Below are 20,877 nucleotides of genomic sequence, written 5' to 3'. Positions count from 1 at the left end.
AATATCTGGGATCCTCTGTCTATACGGTTTGTTATACCTGAGTTGTGAGCTTTGGATTGATGCTTTAGGAGACAGAGAACACCTTTAAAACTTCAATTTTTTTAGAACTACGTTTAATTTAAATTGTCAACTGCCTCTTTAGTCAAGTTATCATGTTGTTTTATAAAATAGATAAAAAAAGTTGGTGTTATTAAGCATTTTTATGAGCAATTGGTCTATTGAGAATTACTTGAAACATATTTTCGACTCTTTAACACAAAACTTATGTGGGCACAAAATCCATTGTATTTTGTGGATGAAGGACTTGATTCAGAAATTTTCATATGATTAATTTTATTATAGCATGTCATTTAATAAGTTGTTTTTGGCTTTCTTGCATTAGTTTTAACATAGCCATAATATTGACTGGGAAAATTGCAGAATCACTCTAAATCATCCCTTGTCAAACAATAAAATCCTCATGGAAGAAAGCAACAACAGATCCGTATTAGGATTAACACCATAGTTCATGTTGGTTGAACCCAAAATATGCATTAACATTGGACATGTCCAGGTCATGCAAGTACAACAGACTGCTAGTTTGAACTGACATTGTAAATGGGGTAAGCACATAACAGAGGCCATGCCAAAAAGAGTTCCAAATTTCACAAACACAACAACTATGACCCAATTACTACTTTATGTAATTGTAAATGCCTTCTTGCTTTTGTGAGTAGTTGACAACTACGAAAGCTCCACAATCAAGTTACAACTAATACTAATTTGTTATTTCTGTTGTATTTTGTTGGCAGGTTGATTGAAACGTGGAGGATGCAAATTTTGATTTTACATTTAAGTGTTTTAAGAGTTAAATGAACTTTGTATATATTAATATTAGAACTTGGTAGGCAAGTAGTATGCAGATATTTGGAACTTGGTCCTTCTGTGCTTGATGTTGACTCTTTGGTAGGAACATCATCATTGTTTTGAGGATGCAAAAATTTCAATGACAATTGATAGAATTGTTTAATTGGTCTTAGGTGTGGGGTTTTACTAATAGTAACTTCATGGCTGAACTTTTAGAATTATTTTCATTTTTTACATAATCTTTGTAATTCTTGGACGTATACTACAATGATAGATGGACTTTGTAATGAAGGGTTATTGGAAGATGCAAGTTAGTTACTTAAAAGTTAAAAGAATTTATGAGACTCGCTGCTTTCCGAATGATTACAATATACAATTATTAGAGGATTTTTAAGAAAGAGTGATACATCCAGGGCGATAGAACTTCTTCATTTGATGACTGAGGGGGGCATTTCAGTAGATTCTTACACTAAAAGCTTGTTAGTAGATTTGCTGTCTTTTGATGGGCGATACCCTTCTGCTCGTGAAAAGCTTCAGAATTATGTTTGAAGGTTATTTCAGGTATTCAACATAAGAAGTGAAGATTCCACAGTGAAAACTTTCAAAGTTAGCAATCTTTATGGAGTAAGACTAATTAATGATTAAGTTGTATGCTACATTAATATTATCACTTATGTTTCTTCAGTGAATTAAATGGTACAGCGAAAACGGGTTTCTTATGTGAAACAGTAGGGGTTTGCTTTTTACTCCCTAGAATTATAGATTGTAGGCAAAAATCCAAAATTGACTATTTAACTTTCAGTTTTTTTCATTTTAATTCTTTAACTTTCAGTTTTGTCATTTCAGTCCTCTAACTTTCAATTTTTGTCAATGCAGGATTCTGTTAGAACTCTGTTAGTGGCTGTCATTAGATCTTCTGAAATGATGCCGTTTTGCATTTTTTTTTTAAATTCGGAATTAAAAGAAAATAAGAAAAATCTGTAAAAAATAAAAATAAAAAGAAAACATTCAGGGAGTCAATAAGCCAAATCCCTAAGCCTAACCGTGTAAAACTATTTGATGGTAGTAATGAATGAAGCTGTGAACAAAGTAAGGATCGAAAATAAGAGAAAACCAGTGCTTTGAGACGGATTTGAATTGGAAAGCAAATTGACAAGAAAGTCAATAAAAAACCTCCGACAATAGAGCATCAAGTAGTTTGTTGATCAATTCATATAATGGTTCTGATTATTGGGTTGGATTTTCTTTTCTTCTTTTGCAAAGTGGAAGCAAAGAAAGGTCTATGCTTGACTTCAACAGAGACATGGCTGCGGCAAAAGTAGAGAGATTTTTTAGGGAAGAAGAGAAACAGACGTACGTGTATCTACACGGTTCGGCTTAGGGATTTGGGTGTTCTTCACTTTTTTTATTTACAGATTTTTCTTATTTTCTTTTAATTCCGAATTAAAAAAAAAAAAGCAAAACGGCATCGTTTTAGGAGATTTAACGGCTGACACTAACTGAGTTCTAACGGAATCCTGCATTGACAAAAATTGAAAGTTAGAGGACTGAAATGATAAAAGTGAAAATTAGAAGACTAAAATGAAAAAAACTGAAAGTTAGGGGGTCAGTTTTGGATTTTTGCCTAGATTGTAATATATGTATATGATTGTCTTTTGTTTAAGATGTCATAAGTTAATAACAATTAATTGATCAAAGTTGTTGCTATGCTATTACATAGTGTACATGTAATAATGCCTCCCTTCTGATCATTATGAATTTAGGTTGAATATAGTTTTTTCACTGTTATCAAGTGAAGCATATTATTCTTTGTAAAAATTGGTTAATCCCATTTTAGCCTTATTTTTTTTTCCCACTCTCTTTATTTTTATTAAACCTTCCCAAAAAGTCAAAAAATCTCACTTTACTGCTTTGTTATGCCAGTTTTCTCAATTAGCTTCTATGTTAATAATGGCAATTCTAAATGTAGATGAAAGAACTTGATGGACGTCATCCAAGCTGTAGTGGCAGAAAATTTAATATTTCATTGAAGGCAACCAATTTAAAGAAAAGAGCCTCCAACTTACTATATGACAACTCAAAAGTATTTGCATGTACTTTTAGTTATATGACCTACTTAATAGTCATGTAATTTATTTAAATAATTCAATGAATCATGTGATTTAAAATAATTGGATGGTCTTCTAAACCACCACGTTTGGAGGAAAGTTTTGTCGTTTAAATAGTTGCTTTGAAATTCAGCTTTCTTAGTTGAATGTTGATCTATTTCATGATGATTTACTGATCTTGTGGAGTTTTATGTGTTCATATCAAATTTCTCTTTTATTTATGTTTTATTTGTACTTATCGGTTTTTAGTATCTATTGCTGTCAAAAATTAAAAATAAATTACTTTAAAACAAATTAAAATTAATGCCGTAAATTTACTTTCTTTGGGTTTACTTGTTCATGACAGCGTACATGTGTTTCCAAAGGATGATAAGAAAAGTATGATGTAACAACGTTTAATTGATAAAATTAGTCCATAAAGTATTATAAATATCGAATTCAATGTAAATTGAACAAGTGTACATAAGCTTTAATGATGAAAATACAAAAAGAGATGCTACGTCTACAACATTTTTACAACATTTTCACAACAAATCGTAGGTGGTTAGTTGTTATTGGTTCAAATTTGAACCTAACATGAAAATTACTTTTTTGCTCCAACAATAACAACCAATAACAATCTGCCACTTAAGATTTGTTATAAAAATGTTGTAAAAATGTTGTGGACATATCATTTCTCAAATAGAAATAATGATGTTCAATTAATATTCAAAACTTATAAAACAATTTGGGTTTAACAAAAAAAAAAAATTTTGAAAAATCATTATTCATCACGTTTTATTCCTTCATCATCGACATGATTCATGCTGAAATATGTATACATCTAATTAATAAAATAAAATATATTTTTTAAATAGTGGGGGAGGGTGTTAGTTGAATATAATGTGAACATGAGATAAAATTCTAAAATTTGGTTTTCTAAAAAGAAGGTATAAATCTAACTTTATCCAAGTCTTGGACTCCTTTTTCTTGACTAGAGTCTAGATCTTCTACGCGTAACATGTAACTTTACAAGGAATTTTTTTTTTATATATATTTTCTTTGACTAAACCTGTCAGTCTTTAATTATTTGTAAATATTTTTATCATTTCTCTCAAAAAAAATATTTGTAAATAAAATAAGGGGCCATCAGCTTCTTGCCGTGTTTTACTCTTAGCTTTAAAAACTAATTAATAGGGCCAATTTTTGTTTAATAATTCAATAAAGTTAAGAGTGTTTTACACTTAGCTTTAAAAACTAATTAATAGGGCCAATTTTCGTTTAATAATTCAATCAAGTTAAGAATACAATAAAAATTCTTAAAAAGTTCACAACATTTCTTAGTAGAGTAGGTAGTGTGTATTGTGTAGTACAATTTATCCTGCATTCTTTAGAAGTTATTATGATTTTTGGATGGAATTTGTGATTTGTCTTTCGTTAGAACTCCATTCCCCTTTCTTGTGCATATGTGTGCTTGTTTTTTTTTAAAAAGAATAAAAAGTAAGTCTACCACCTTTCTCATTAGCCTTTTACAATCTGCAATTAATTTTTTTTAATAAACAATGTAAATTATATTGTGAATATTGTGGGAGATAATAAGATAATTTAAGAATATTGTGAATTGATGTAAATTTTTGTTATGTCCTAGCTAGCATGACTAATCGATAATAAGCTAATTTAAGAATATTGTGAATTATATTGATGTATATTTGTGTTATGCCCTAACTAGCTTGACTCATTTCCATTTGGAGAGATCCAAAAACCAACTCCCAACTCCATCCCATACTTAACGTCGCGATTTTTTTTTTTAATAATACAAAACTTTTGAAAGAGAAAATTTCAAAATTTTCAAGAAATGGTTTCATTTTCCTTCTTGAAATATAATGTTGCATAGTTGGATACCTTTTTTTTTTTTTTTTGTGGATAAATTTGATAATTTCGACTGAGAGAGGCGGTTTGAATTTGGACATCTCTCTTAGAAATACCAAAATATACCATTTGAGTTATAAGAGTCTTAGTATTTAACGTTGGTTACTAAAGTTTAGGGACCGCCTGGTAACGTTGCTTGAACAACAGTCTTCGTTGTCTAAAGACTCTAAACAACACAACATGTATTTTCACAGCACCTTTTCACTCACTTATATTTCCACAAAACTTAAGCAATGTTTGTAGAACAACATTACCAACAATTTTTGTTTTTATTTTTTCATTAGTAATTTCTTTTTTACTTCTTAAATGTGTTTCTTTTAAAATATACTAGCCTTATCACACGCACTTCACACGTGCAATAAGACTGTTTATTTTTTTTTTTGGTTTAGTGTCAAATTTTTCATTCATCTCAATTTGAAATGTTTCTCTCTTCTATCCAATTAAACCACATGCATAGTAATTTTTGTTTTGAACATAGAAAGGACATTCATTAAAATGAAAAAAAAGTAGTACAAATTGATGTGAAGAGAAAATTCAAACACCAACATAAATAAATAAATCATTAAAAAGAAAAAAAGGAGTACATTAAAAAACACATTTTTTTAATAATTCAAAAATAAAGAAGAAGAGACTTGATAAAAAAAAAACCAAAAAAAAAAAAATGAGGGCTTAGAATTTAGAAGAAAGGAAACCGGAAAGAAAAAAAGAAAAAGAAATAAAAGAGAAAGAGAAACATTTAAGTCTTGATAGAGAGGAAAAAAAGGAGAAGAAAGAAAAAAGTGAAAACATTGGGCTTAATGGTCCTACAAAAACTTGAATCTAAAAAATTGATTGATGACAGGACGATTAATCTTATTAACTTGAAATATTGCAAGCATGAAGAATATACGAAAATAATGTAGTCTAACGGTAAATTTGTCAAAATTTGCATCCAATTAAAACATTTCGAGTGGTATAACATTACTTAGAGTTACACTAAGTGTAATTTGAAAATCCAACCCTATATAAATATAAACCTCTCGTGTCAAAGAATAATTAGGAAATTGTGATATAACAACATTTAATTGATAAAATCATTCCATAAAGTATTATAAATATCCAATTCAATGTAAACAGAACAAGTGTATGTAAGCTTTAAGGATGAAAATAGAAATGATGATGTTCAAGTAATATTCAAAACTTTAACAAAAAAAATATTCAAAACTAAAAAAAAAAAAAAGGGTTTTAACAAAAAAAATGAAAAATAATTATTCATTACTTTCATTCCTTCATCATCGGCATGATTCGTGCTGAAATATGTTTACAACGAATTAATAAAATATAATATATATATATTTTAGATAGTGGGGGAGGGAGTTAGTTGAATATAATGTGAATATGAGATATAATTATAAATTTTGGTTTTCAAAAAGAAGGTATAATTCTAACTTTATTCAAGACTTGGACTCCTTTTTCTTGACTAGAGTCTAGATCTCCTACGGATCTTTAACGTGTAACTTTACAAGAACAGTGATTTTATATAATAGTGATAATAATATATACTAAAAAAGAAAGACAATTTGTTTATCAAAAAAAAGAAAGACAATTTTTTTTTATAAATAATAATCCGGAAAGAAAGACCTGCTTTTTTTTTTGACTAAAACCTGTCAGTCTTTATTATTTGTAAATAAGTCAGTCAAAAACAATATTTGATTGAGGATGAAATAGGATGGATGGAAAATAATGAAGAGAAAGTAAGAGTGGATGTTGTTTGGTAAGGAGAGAAGGAGATGAACATTTTGGGTGGTGCACAGGCATTTTCCACCCACAAAAAAACTGTCTCTTCGATTTGGAGAGAAAATGTTGGAGAAAAGTGATTGAAAAAACTTAAAACACTACTTGTTAAGAGCAATTTTGAAAACCTAACCATTGACTTAACAACATGTTGTCAATATACGAACTTGGTCCATTTCTAAAAGCAATTTTGAAAACCTAACTATTGAATTGTATGTTCTTTATGTTCTTAAAATGCATGTCAAATTTCATGTCAATCGGATGTTATTTACTATTTGATCCATAAACTTATTTTTTGCGTATGGCTTTGGTCTACAAAAACTCAAAATTTAAACATTTGATTGATGACATAAGTTATTGATTTTTGATCTTCTTGAATTTTTGCAAGTATGGAGGATATAAGACAATTGAAAGGTTATTAACCAAATTAACACAATTGAAAAGTTATTGACCAAATTAAAATATAGTATTAAAAATAAGGACCAAATATGTAGTTTACCCTAATTTTAAAAACATTATTTTTATTAATTATGTTATCCAAAGCACTAAGAAATTTTGTAGTTTAATTATATTTTATATTATTTCAAAAATCTCATATAATTTTTTTTATATAAAAACTTGGTTCTACAAAAAAAAAAAAATGTTAGAATTATATTTAAATGATTAAATTTATTATCTTTTAATAATTTAAGTTTCTATTACAGTTAGTAATCGATCAAGGTATCAAAGCAGGTTGTCTTAAGTTTAAACACTGTCTGCTTCACCTCCAATTTAGAAAAAGTTAAAAATCCTACGTGTTAAGTTCCACTTGTTTGGATCCACACATGGAGAGAATGTTAGAATTATACTACTACGCTTGTTTCGATATTAATGTTTTCTAAAAAAAAATAAGTCATTTTTTCCAAAAAGTGTTTTTGATAAACGGTCTCATTTTCTTATATTTGGTAGTAATCATAAATGAGATAGAGTTACATTCAATAGTTTTCATATTGCATTTTAACTTTCTTTATTTAGCATGACATGAAATAAAGTTGTTCTCATTTTAATTTTAGTGGAAAACGATATCTTAAAAATAAGTCATATTTTTAAAAGGTTTTTTTATTGACAAAGGATAATTTTTCACTAATTTATTTTTTTTGATGCTATCAAACACAAGAAAACGTGAAAAAAAATATCTTCACAAGAGATTTTCTATCAAAACAAACACAACATAAATGGTTAAATTCATCATATATTAATAGTTTAGGCTAATTTATCATAAAATGTGCTTTTATTCCATAACGTAAGTATTTTATTATTACTTATTCTTAATTAATATTAAAATATTTTATTTAATTTACACAATGATATTTTTTAATCAATGTGTGGGTTACGCATGCATAATAGAACCACCGATGAATTTTTTCTATATAAGCAGTTTGTTCCTAGTTTCAAAATTATCAGAGTGCCAAGGAAGTTTTTTGAAGATACTAATATGGGGTCATCCATTTGTCTCTTGGTATCTATGCGCTTGCTCTTCTTCTTGTCGATTTTTCATTATCTAAATAGTTGTTCCTCTCTATCAACTCAGCCAGTGTGTAAAGATTTTGAGAGTTCCGCCTTGTTGCAATTCAAGCAAAGCTTTGAAATTAATGTGAGTGCTTCCAGTGATCCTTTTGCGTATCCAAAGATTTCATCGTGGAACTCTGGAGGAAGGAATGATTGTTGTTCATGGGATGGTGTCCTATGTGATAGGGTTACAGGTTACGTGATTGGCCTTGACCTCAGTAGCAGTCAACTGTATGGCTCCGTCAACTCTAGCAGCAGCCTTTTCCACCTTGTGTACCTTCAAAAGCTCAATCTCGCTGATAATGACTTCAATTATTCTCAAATTCCCCAAAGTATCAGGTACCTCTCAAACTTAACATATCTCAACCTCTCTATATCTGTCTTAAGTGGTCAAATTCCACCAGAAATCTTTGAGCTTTCCAACTTGGTTTCCCTTGATCTCTCATTCAATCCATTGAAATTCCAAAACCCCGGCCTAAAAAGTGTTGTTGAGAACTTGTCCAGCCTCAAACATCTTTATCTCAGTAGGGTGAACTTATCTTCCCCCGTACCTCACATCTTGGCCAACTTGTCTTCTTTGAAATCTCTTGACCTGAGCAGCTGCGGATTGTATGGTGATTTTCCTGTAGAGATTTTCAAGTTAAGAAATCTTCAGTTCCTCAGTTTGCAAAACAATGAATTTCTCGCAGGATATTTACCAGAATTTCAAAGTAGCAGTCCATTTCAAATATTGAGATTTGCACAAACGGGTTTCTCTGGTAAGCTACCAGATTCAATTGGAAACCTAAAATCCTTGCTTGAATTGGATATCGAAAGTTGCTATTTCTCTGGTTTGGTACCGACTTCACTTGGTAACCTTGCCAGTCTCATCTTTTTGTCTCTCTCAAAAAATTAATTTTCGGGGCAAATCCCTTACTCATTGGCCAACCTCACTCAACTCACTTATCTAGGACTTTCAGAGAATACTTTCAGTCCTCATAAATTATCTTGGCTTGATAAACAAACAAAGCTCATTGTTTTGGACTCCTCGGAAGTGAATTTATATGGTGAAATTCCCATGTCTCTTAAGAACCTGACCCAGCTTACCCATTTTTTGGTAGATAACAATCAACTAACTGGTCAAATTCCACCTTGGCTGGGAAACCTTACCCAACTAACTAAGATAGACCTCAGTGATAATAAATTCCATGGTTCAATTCCACAGTCAATTTGTAGGCTTCCGAATCTTGAGTCTGAGTCTAAAGGTCCGTTTGGATACAGCTTATTTTGCTGAAAACTAAAAACTAAAAACTGAAAACACTGTAACAAATAATTGAAAAACGCGGGTTGATTATTTTTGGTTTGAGCACTGTAGCTCAGCTGAAAACACGTTTTTACCTTCTTTTTTTTTTTTTTTTTTTTAACTCCTCCGTCCCCACCCACACTACCTAACGCCTGTGTCTTCGAGAATAGAGTTCCACGCTCGCCAGAGAAAGGAAGAGAGGAAGAACTACATCGGTCCGACGTTGGCGAAGAGCTCAGAATGTAAATCCACGAGGAAAACAACCCAATCTGACGCCGGCAAAGATCGGGTCCCTCGATGGTGGCGGATGGGTTTGATCGGCGGTGGGTTTGATGGGTTTTTTGGGTAGATCCGTTTGATCAGTTGTGTTTGCTGGGTTTGACCGGTTTGATGGGTTTGCTTTTTTTTTTTTTCACATGGGTTTGATTTTTTTTTTCACATGGGTTTGATTCATATGGTTTTGGTTTCACTATTTTGATCTTCTGCTTTGATGGATTTGTTGGGTTCGATGAAATTCTGGGTTTGATTGGTGACGAACACGAAGAATGGGTTTGCTGGGTTCATCATGTTCTGGGTTTGAGAATGGGTTTCCTGGGTTTGATCGGTGAAGAACACGAAGAATGGGTTTGCTGGGTTGATCGTGTTTTGGGTTTGAAAACGGGTTTGCTGGGTTCGATGAAGTTCTGGGTTTGATCGGTGAAGAACACTAAGAACGGGTTTGCTAGGTTCATCATGTTTTGGGTTTGAGAATGGGTTTACTGGGTTTTGATGAAGTTCTGGGTTTGATCGTTGAAGAACACGAAGAACGGTGCGTTGAAGGAAAAAAATGCTACGCGTTTTTAGCTCAGTCTTGCGTTTAATTGGAAGCTACTGTAGCAGTGGGTCCCACGGATATACAAACGCCAGACGCAAAACGCTCTTTTTAGATGCTATCCAAACGCCACCTAAGAGGCAAAAACCTTGGTGGAAAAGTAGGATTGGACTTATTTCTGAAGCTCAAAAATCTAACCGAACTCCAACTTTCAGGGTTCCATTTATCATTCCCCATTAATTCAACTTTCAACACCAGTACTCCAAAGCTTAAACTTTTAGCATTGAATGCATGTAACTTGACTGAATTTCCAATTTTCTTGCATTCCCAACACGAGTTGAAGATTGTGTCTCTCACCAACAATAAAATTCACGGTCAAATACCAAAATGGATATTTGACATGGGGAAACAAACTCTCTTATTATTGGATCTATCCTTCAACTTCCTTACAACTTTTTGGTCTTTCAACCACACTCCACTTGTTCTTCCATGGGGTAGTTTACTTGAATTGGACCTTGGTTCCAACAAGCTACAAGGATCACTTCCAATTCCTCCACCTTCCATTGCCCAATACAATGTCGGAAACAATCAATTGACTGGAGAAATCTCACCATTTTTTTGCAATCTTAGCTCAATTATAAGACTAGATCTCTCACACAACAACTTGGGGGGCATACTTCCACAATGCTTGAGCAAATTGAGCGACTTAGAAGTATTGAGTTTACAAAACAACAATTTCCATGGAATACTTCCTAACATGGAACAAAACAGACTGAGAGCGATTGATGTAAGTTATAATCACTTAGAAGGGCAAGTACCAAGATCATTGTCCAACTGCACAATGCTAGAGATTCTTCTTCTTGGTAACAATCGGTTTTATGACATTTTCCCCTCTTGTTTGGGGAAACTTCCAAGGTTGAGGGTTTTAAGTTTGCAATCTAATGGGTTCCATGGTGCAATTGGGAAACCTGAAAGCAGTCTTAATTTCCCCAAGTTGCAAATCATTGATGTCTCTTTCAATAACTTTATAGGTAGGTTACCATATGAGCACTTCCAAAGTTGGACCTCTATGAAAGTTGCTAACTTGACATTTGACAAGAATAATGCTTATATGGTTGCAGTCACAAGCAACCCGTCACCTTATTTCAATTATTTTGAAGATGGAATTAGTTACTCCTTGGAAATGACAAACAAAGGCATCAAGACACTATATGAAAAGATCCAAGATCATCTTATAGCTGTTGATCTCTCAAGCAATAAATTTGAAGGAGAAATTTCAGAAGTCATTAGAAATCTAAAGGGGCTTCATTTGCTCAACATATCCAACAATATTCTCACTGGTCCTATCCCATCTTCTTTAGGAAACTTAACAGAGCTTGAATCTTTGGACCTTTCTCAAAATGGGCTCTCAGGAGAGATTCCTCAGCAATTATTGCAACTCACATTCCTTGCGTTCTTCAATGCCTCAAATAACCATCTCACGGGACCTATTCCACAAGGTAAGCAATTCTCTACCTTTGAAAATGATTCATATTTGGGAAACATGGGTTTGTGTGGTATCCCTTTGACCATGAAATGCAAAATTTCTAAGACAATGACACAGCCACCACTGAATTCCAAACAAGGTGAAGGTTCAAGTTTCCCAAGTAAATCTGATTGGGTAGTTATAATGATGGGATATAGGAGTGGGTTAATAATTGGGTTTGTTATTGGGAATAGCCTGACCATAAGAAAGTTGGGGAGGTTTCTCAAGAATTTTGGAAGAAAGCAGTAAAGGTGAAAGAAGAAAGGGGGAAAGTGAAGCAATGCAACAGCTAGATTTGATTAACCAAGATTTTCTTTATAGATTTCCATCCATGAAGTTTTTCATTTCAACAAATATTTATGAAAATCTACTATGTCTATAATGTATTACAATCTTATATATTTTTTCATTGCACTGTCTTTAATTTTTCTTTTGAACTTTTTTTCCTATTATGATGGTATTGAAATATCGAATGTTTGATATTGTATATGTATGAAGGTTTGCAACTCTTATTAAAAATTATATATATTTAGAGAGAGAGAGAGAGAGATAAATTGTATTTGTAACTTCAAATTTCATTCCCAAAGCTTGGCAAAACACGAGCCTAGAATAGGATAATCTATTATTCATTGGTTTTAATAATGTCTGGCATAAATCAAGAGTGAGAAATTTTTCTTGAAGAGCCAAGTTAAATAAAGGTTATTTAAATCAAGATTTTATATAGGGGTTCAAGTGATAACTTAATGGTAATTACATCTTTTATGGCGCCTTATATATTTATTTATTTATTTCTAATTTTACCTCCACTCTCTATTATTTACTTATCTAAAAAATAAAAACCGAGATTGTACCTGAGATTAGTAGAGTTTCCTTTATAGATAAAGCACTAAAAATAAACACAAAACAATACTGGTACTGATTATGATAATTACCCCTATTGGCATTGTACTTTTTCTTTGTACTTTTGTTTTTAAAGTTTTTGATGTAGGACATGGTTTCTCTAATTTTTGTAAATATTTAATTTTAGTATTTTTATGTAATTTTTGTTATTTTAGGTTTAGATTATTTATTTTCTTCTTTTTAGGTGCTTTTAATGTTTTTTTTAGTCAAATTAGGGTTTGATATGCTTTCGTAGTCGCCTTAAGGTTTCTAGTTGCCCTAGTTTTTGTTTTTACTATTTAAACACATCGTAGCCTCCAAAGGAAATTTAGTTTTCAGATTAACAAAAAATACAGAGTTTTTGTCAAATTCTTTCTTTGATGGATTCCAGTTTATCACATTGTGGATTCAAGGAACCCCTCGTGGATTTAAGATTTACTACCCAAGAACTAACATTTTAGTTTTCGTTGATCAAAGAGAGCATCGTGTGTGCATTCTTTAGGCTTCTGCAACATCAGTTGGTATCAGAGCCTTGACTTACCCTGATCTGATGGCTAACCGGCTAGTCGGTGACCACCACAACAATGACGGCAGTGACGACATCAACAACCTTGTTCTCACTAGGGCTAAATTCCTTAATTTTCGTGATGAGAATCATCAATTTTGTGAAAAGAGTAAGAAAACTATTGGTGAAATCAAGCAAAAGATTGCTACTCTTCTTGCTAGGAAATCATCTCACAATGACAATGACCAATATATTTAAAGACGCACTCCTAACTACAAGAAAATTCCATTCTTTGATGGAGATATGTGTAAGTTGGATTTTATCGACTGGCTTCTAACTTTGGAAGAGTATTTTAATTTTTGGAATATTTGTGATGAAGAAAAAGTGTGGCTTGCATCTAATAAATTGGACGATGAAGCAGAGGAATGGTCGGGAAGAGATTCAAATTGATAGAAAGTGGCAAGGTAAGCATCCAATTTACTCTTGGCAAGGAATGAAAAAAGTATTAATTGATTTATGGTTTCCTAATGACTATTATGATATACTAGATTATCATGCTTTACACGTGTTATTTTGGCGAGTCACCTCTCGCGAGTCAGTCGTGAGTCACCTTCTTGTTGCACACTCTTAATCAAATCTTCACATTCTATCACACACAACCCTTACATTATTGCCACTTAAATACAAGGTTTCTAAATGCTGAATTACAAGAAAATTTGGCATGGAATAAAGCCAACACATAGTTGAATAAATTCAATTTTACAGTTTTAAACCACCTGCAAATGGCATAGTAGGCACTCTATACATAAATACATCATTTTCACCATACCCAAAATTTTTGGCCTTATTCCATATCTCAATAAGTGACATTTCATTAGAATTATTATCTTCATATATCTTTACCTCCCCTCCTTTGTATCTGTATGGATTATTCCTAATCTTTCCCCAATAGTAAAGGGTGATTGTGAAGTCAAAGTCATCCATCCCTACAACAAGCGCAAGGAATTTACCATTAAAAATAGACATAGCAAAGGGCTGAATTATTTTTAAAAAGTTACTCTTCAATTTGAGTACAAATTAAACAATAAAAAAAAAATCACCATTTGAGCTATAAAGTTATTTTTTTATGTATGCAGGTCATTCTATTGGATACTTTAAGGGGTAAAAATTGAACCAAATTAAAATTTGCCTCCTAAGCCCTAATATTCACAACTGGTAATACTTAAGACAACATCAAATTAGATTTGCCAAGTTATACAGGTATTACTCAAACAAAACTAACAAGTAATATTCTTCTATTAAATTTAACAAGTAAAAATTTGCCTCACGTGCACAAGACATTTATACTTAGACAAAACCTGTGTTAACATTCACAACTGGTAATATTTGGATAATTATACACAAATAACATATTTACATAATAAAACTGATTTTGCCAGACAGAAAGTTTCAACATTTCAGCACAATACAGAAAAAAAAAAAAAAAACAATAAAGCTGCAAAACCTCACACAATTCCTCAAAACAGTTGATTATCATACCCTATTTAGTAGTAAAAAACCAAAAACCATGGAATTCTAACTAATACTATGCATGAATACAACATTTAAACAATAAACAATATGTGGTCCTTCTCCTTGTGTGATATTATTTGACTTACAAACACAAATGGGTCCACCATTACTAAGATGTGGTACTGATATGTATAGATTTATTCAAAAATAAACTTTTCTGACCTACGTAACACATATAATCACATAAAATAATCTGACACTTTATAATTTCAAAATAAAGAGGAAAAATATAAAATTGTATGCACTTGGGTTTTAAAAACAACATTAATGTTGGTTTTTTTTTTTTTTTTTGGATTCTCAAACACATGAACTAATTAATCAGAACCTTTGAAACCAATACAATTTGCACATATATATATATGTATATATATATATATATATAATTTTTAAAATACACTTAAGTATTCCAAAATTGAATTGATTCTAACCCGGGTTTTCATTTATTCACCATCTAAACCTAAAAAAGAACACCAAATTTGCAGCTTTTTTTTCCTTGTTAAAAAACCCAACACATTACAATTACAATGTTGGATGTTTCTTATACCATATAATTTCATATTCTGAATCTAACATAGATACAAACACAGGGGGAAAAAAAAAATCTTACATGGATCTAAATTGAGGTGAGATACCACAGGAAAAAGTGTAATACCTGAGATGGGAGGATGAAGGCGGGTCAGTGGCTGTGTGAGAGGAGGAGGGAGGCAGGTCAATGGTTGTCACTGGTGGTTGCTAGGGCAGTGGCTGTCGCCAGTAGCTGCTGAGCTTATGATGTCATCGGCGGCAGCTACGACTTGGGCTATTACCGGCGGCGGCTAGGGCGTGGGATTTCAGTTTGCAGCTAGGGCATGGGATTTCAATCTATGGCTAGGGCTTGGTTTCTTCCCTCTCTCCCCTTCTCTCTCGTTGTGGGTTTTTAGAATTGGTAGAATTTTTTTTTTTGTTGAGAAAGTAGAAAATAATTTTTTAATTTGGTACCAGTTGTGAATATTTTTTCTCACGTGTAAATTTAATTTGTAATTTTTAATTAAAAACATGTCACATCATTAAAAAAAATGCCAAGTCATTGTTCCGTTAGCCACGTAAGTACACCGTTAATAGTAGTTAATAAAAGGACCAATACAGCTCAGTTTTAAAACTTAAGGGACTAATTGTGCTTGCTTCAAACTTGAGGGACTAATTGCGCACACAAGGAAAACTTGAAGGACTAATATTGTAGTTTTGCCTTTCTCTAAGGTAGAGGTCTTAAAACATTCACATTAGTATAGTTATGTTAATATTTCAGTGAAACATTTGAAATAACCTTTGGAAAAACCTAGGTACATTTACATATGGGCAAACTAAATAAAATTTTTACTCATTTATTTATGTACAACTATATAATTTTTTTTTCTTCTAAATATTTTTTTAGCTAAAAGCTTTGCACCTTTAGATATTTTCCATGGAATAATCATAATTCAAATCCCTCGCTAAGCATCCAAACTAACACTAATAATTTTTTTGCCCAGTAAAAATCACTCATTCCTTCCCTCCCTCCATTATTTCAACATTTTTCAATCTCTCTCTAATACTCAATTCTTTTCCTGGTCACTCTCTCTAGCTGCTAAGCACAACCAAGTGAACCCCCCCCCCCCCACCACTTTTAGTATCTCCAAAAAGAATTAACAGAACCCCCTCTTAATTAACTTAATTGGATTTTCCTTGACTTTTCTCTCTTCGATTCTTCTTCTTCTTAATTGAATTTAAACTAAATAATGTTTAACTATTTGCAGTTTTTGCTTTAAGTTTTGGGTGGAATTGTGGAAATTCAATTTCATGCAAGGTGTTTGACAAAATGTGTTAGTGTATAGCTTAGACTAGATTAGCCCATTGGGCATAGCCCAATATACTGTTCTTGTAATTTACTCATTTTATTTGTATTGTACACATACCTAGCCTATATAAGGCTCTCCATTGTACATTACTATCTACATAGAATATACAGAGTATTTAGTCTTTTTCTCTCACTTTATATTCTTAACATGGTATCAGAGCCATTGCTCTGACCTAGTGGGTTTTTTTTTTCTTTTTTCTTTTTCTTTTTCTGGCTCTCTTTCGCTACCCTCACTTTCACCATTGGCCACCATCAGAAGTGAGTCACCGCTGTCACACCCAACCACTACCTCTCGGATCTAGTCTATTCATCAATAAAATCTTCGAACCACAGTCACAACGTGATAGATCAGACTTCTCTGATCAAAACCCAGCCAGAAACAGTCCCAATGGAGCTCACACATGCCCTCACGTGCTGCCCCAAGTTTCTGCCTGTTGAAAATGCGCCTCACGAGCTTCCGTGATCCTTACGTGCCTTACGTGCTTAACAAGCCTTCTCCACGCCCTTTAATCGCTACACACGCTACTCGCGCTCAACCCCTCTTTTTGCCACGTTAGCCCTAGCACGTCATCCAGCCACGTCAGCAATACATGTCATCCAGACTGTACTGTTGACTTCTTATGGATGATCCAGTGATGTTAGTAAACAGTACTGTTGACTTCTGACCGTTGACTTTTTGACCAAAGTCAAAATTTTTGAACAAGGCCTATCTTGCTCAGTTTTTTGTGTAGATTCCGATTTTGGGTTCTGCTTCTTCATTTGAGGTCTCTAAATCGCACTTTTTGGTCATTTTCTTCATTATGGCTCAACAAAACGAATGAGATATCATACGTCCTATCACTATTATGTTGGATGGTCCTACTAGCTATCATGCATGGTCTCAGAATATGATTGTCTTTCTCAAGGATCGTAAACTACGTAGATATGTGACTAGTTCAATTCCTAAGCCAGTCCCAAAACCTCAGTCCAAAGCCACAACTGCTGAAGATGCCTCCAAGACTGTTGTTACAGCGGATGATTATGAAGAATGCCTAGAGGAATGGGAGAGTATTTAGAGTAAGATCTTGTCTTGGTTTATCAATAACTCTATTCCCTCCATTCATAATCTTCTTCCTCGTCTTGAGACTACTTGGAAATTTTTGACCGATCACTATAATTACACTAATGATTCAAGTCTAGAGTTCCACATTGAATCAAAGCTTTATCAAATGCGCCAAGAGACAGGTCAGCCTATTTTTTATTTTTATTCTCAAACTTCTACTATGTAGGAACAACTTTCTGCTGCACATTCTCCACTAGTGTGTTCTAAGGACATTGAGCTCTTTGTTAAATATCGGGATCGCCGTAAATTTATGCACTTCATGATGGGTTTACGTGAGGATTTTGAGCCTATCAGGGGCTCTCTGCTTAGCTGGTCTCCTACTCCTTCTCTTGATGCTGCAGTCAAGGAGCTCATTTCAAAGGAGAACTGTCGGCCTACTCATCACATGTCATCATTGATCATGTATTGGCTACACTATCTCCACAGCCTCCCATTGATACATTCACTGCTTCTCCATGAATAAACTTTGGGCGTCCCACCTCTCAATCTTCCAAAGGTACTCGCTGCGAGTTTTTCCATGCTAAAGGCCATGACTAGTCAGTTTGTTGCAAACTGCAGAAATTTATGCAAGAGCAGAATAAAGCTTCTCTTCCTCAGGCAGTTGTTGTATGTTCTTCAGATCCATCGGTTCCTACAGGTCCATCTTTGGCTTCCTCACTTACTACGGTTGATATTGAGGCAGTAATTTAACAGGTTTTATCCCGAATTTCCAATGCCCTTTCTGTCACCTTAGGTAAACAACCTTGGTTTTTTTTATACTGCATGTTGTAACCATATGACTCCTGATGAATCCCAATTTTTTGATAAGGCACCCTTAGAATAACCCATCACCATTTACACTGCTGATGGAAAACCTATGCCTGTTAGTCACAAAGGAACAATCTCTTCTCCTTGTTTATCCCTTAGTGACACTTTTCATATCCCAAAGTTATCCCTCAATTTGCATCTTGTTGGTCAACTTTGTGAATTAGGCATAGATCTTCTATTTACTAATCATGGTGTGGATGTGCAGGATCCCCGAACGAGTCAAGTGCTTGGGATAGGCCATAAGGTTGGTCGCATGTTTGAGGTTCATGACTTAAAGATTCTTTCACAAGTTGTTTCTGCAACTGCTGCCACTGCCACCCCCTCACCTGGTCTATGGCATGCTCATCCTAGTTATCCATCCTTATCTCGTCTTTAGTTCTTAGCTTCTCAAGGTCATTTAGGTTTAGTTCAATTTCAAAATTTTGATTGTACTTCCTGTCATTTTGGCAAACAAACAAAATTGCCCTTTAATAATAGTGACTCATTTTCTTCTGCACCTTTTGATCTTATACATTATGATATTTGGGGTCCTGCACCTGTTCCCACTGAAGGGGAATCTAGATATTTTGTCAGATTTGTGGATGATTTTTCTCGATATGCTTGGATTTATCTGCTTTACCATAAGTCTAAACTTGTGTCTATTTACCAAAGATTTCATAAAATGATTGAAACATAGTTCAATTGCACCATTAAAGTCTTTCGATAAGATAATGCTAAAAAATATAATGATAAATCTTTCCTATTCTTTTTAGATAGTTATAGGACACTTACTCAGCGGTCTTGTCCTTACACCTCTCAACAAAATGGTCGTGCAGAATGAAAACATCGTTATATTCTTGATGTTGTCCGCACCCTTCTGATTTCTGCCTCTCTTCTTGAGCGCTTTTGGGGCGAGGCCGCACTCACTGTTGTGTACACCATTAATCGAATTCCTTCATTAACTACACATAGCAAATCACCATTCGAGCTTCTCTATGGTCACAACCCTGACTACTCCTCTCTTCGGGTTTTTGGTTATGCTTGCTTTGTCTCTCTTTCTTTTCATGAATGAACAAAGCTCCTGCCTCGTGCTTGTCTCTGTTGTTTCCTTGGTTATGGTGTATCTCAAAAGGGGTTTCACTGCTATGATCCCATTTCTCGTCGCCTTCGTGTCTCCCGTCATGTTGAGTTTTGGCAACATCGTCCTTTCATGAGTCTTTAGCAGTTTCCTACGTCCTCTTCCTCAGAGTCTCCCATTTTTACTGATCTTTTCCTCCCTTTCTACCCTGAACATGTGAAGGATTCTTCGACATCGGCTACCTCTCCAGACGACTCATCTCCAGTTCTGTCCCCGACATATAACCTCTTGGATCCTGTGGCACCACCCTCTCCTGAGTCTCCTGTTGGTCCTGAACTTTGTTGTTCCACTCGGGTAAGCATTCCTCCTCCTTATCTCACTGATTATCACTGCTCTTTTGCTCTTGCCACCCTCTATGAACCTCACACCTATCGTGAGGCCCATACTGACCTTCTTTGGTAGCATGTTATGAACGAAGAACTAGATGTCCTTCATAAGAATCACACTTGGGATATGGTTGATTTGCCTCTTGGTCAGTCTGCAGTAGGTTGTAGGTGGGTTTACAAGATCAAGACCAAGGCTGATAGATCTGTTGAACGATACAAGGCTCGCCTAGTTGCCAAGGGCTTTACTCAAGAGTATGGCATTGACTATGAGGAAACATTTGCTCCTGTTGCTTACCTTACACCTATTAGATGTCTCATTGCTATGACTGCTGTTCGCCATTGGCCTCTTTATCAAATGGATGTGAAGAATGATTTCCTCAATAGAGAACTCCAAGAAGAAGTGTACATGTAACAAGCCCTAGCTATCCACACTTAGGTCATCAAGTTTGTCACCTTCGCCGTGTTCTTTATGGCCTCAAGCAGGCTCCTCGAGCTTGGTTTGAAAAGTTTAGCTTAGTTGTTGCTCAACAGGGCTTCACTTCAAGTCCTCATGACACTGCTCTTTTTGTCCAAAGATCCTCTGCTGGTATCATTCTTATTCTTCTTTATGTTGATGATATGATTATTACTGGAGATGATTCTGCAGGTATCCGCTCTCTTCAGCACTTCCTTAGTCAGCATTTTGAGATGAAAGATCTAGGCACGCTCAGCTATTTTATTGGGCTTGAGGTTACCTCATCCTCTGATGGATACTATCTTTCTCAAGAAAAATATGCTTCTAATCTTCTCTCCAAAGCTAGTATCACCGACAACAAGACTGTTTCCACTCCCTTGGAATACAATGCAAAGCTCACACCCATGGATGGTGAACCTATATTCGATGCTACTCGCTATC

The 20,877-nt window shown here is 33.9% G+C and overlaps 1 pseudogene; it reads left to right on the top strand.

The window, feature by feature from the left end:
- The first annotated feature begins 8,109 nt into the window (after positions 1–8,109).
- Positions 8,110–12,050, top strand: LOC142625524 (receptor-like protein 6; annotated as a pseudogene).
- Positions 12,051–20,877: the final 8,827 nt, after the last annotated feature.

Source organism: Castanea sativa, chromosome 2, assembly GCF_040712315.1.
Source record: "Castanea sativa cultivar Marrone di Chiusa Pesio chromosome 2, ASM4071231v1".
Lineage (NCBI taxonomy): Eukaryota > Viridiplantae > Streptophyta > Magnoliopsida > Fagales > Fagaceae > Castanea > Castanea sativa.
The sequence above is the reverse complement of the archived record's forward strand: the minus strand, read 5'-3'. Positions and strand labels throughout refer to the sequence as shown.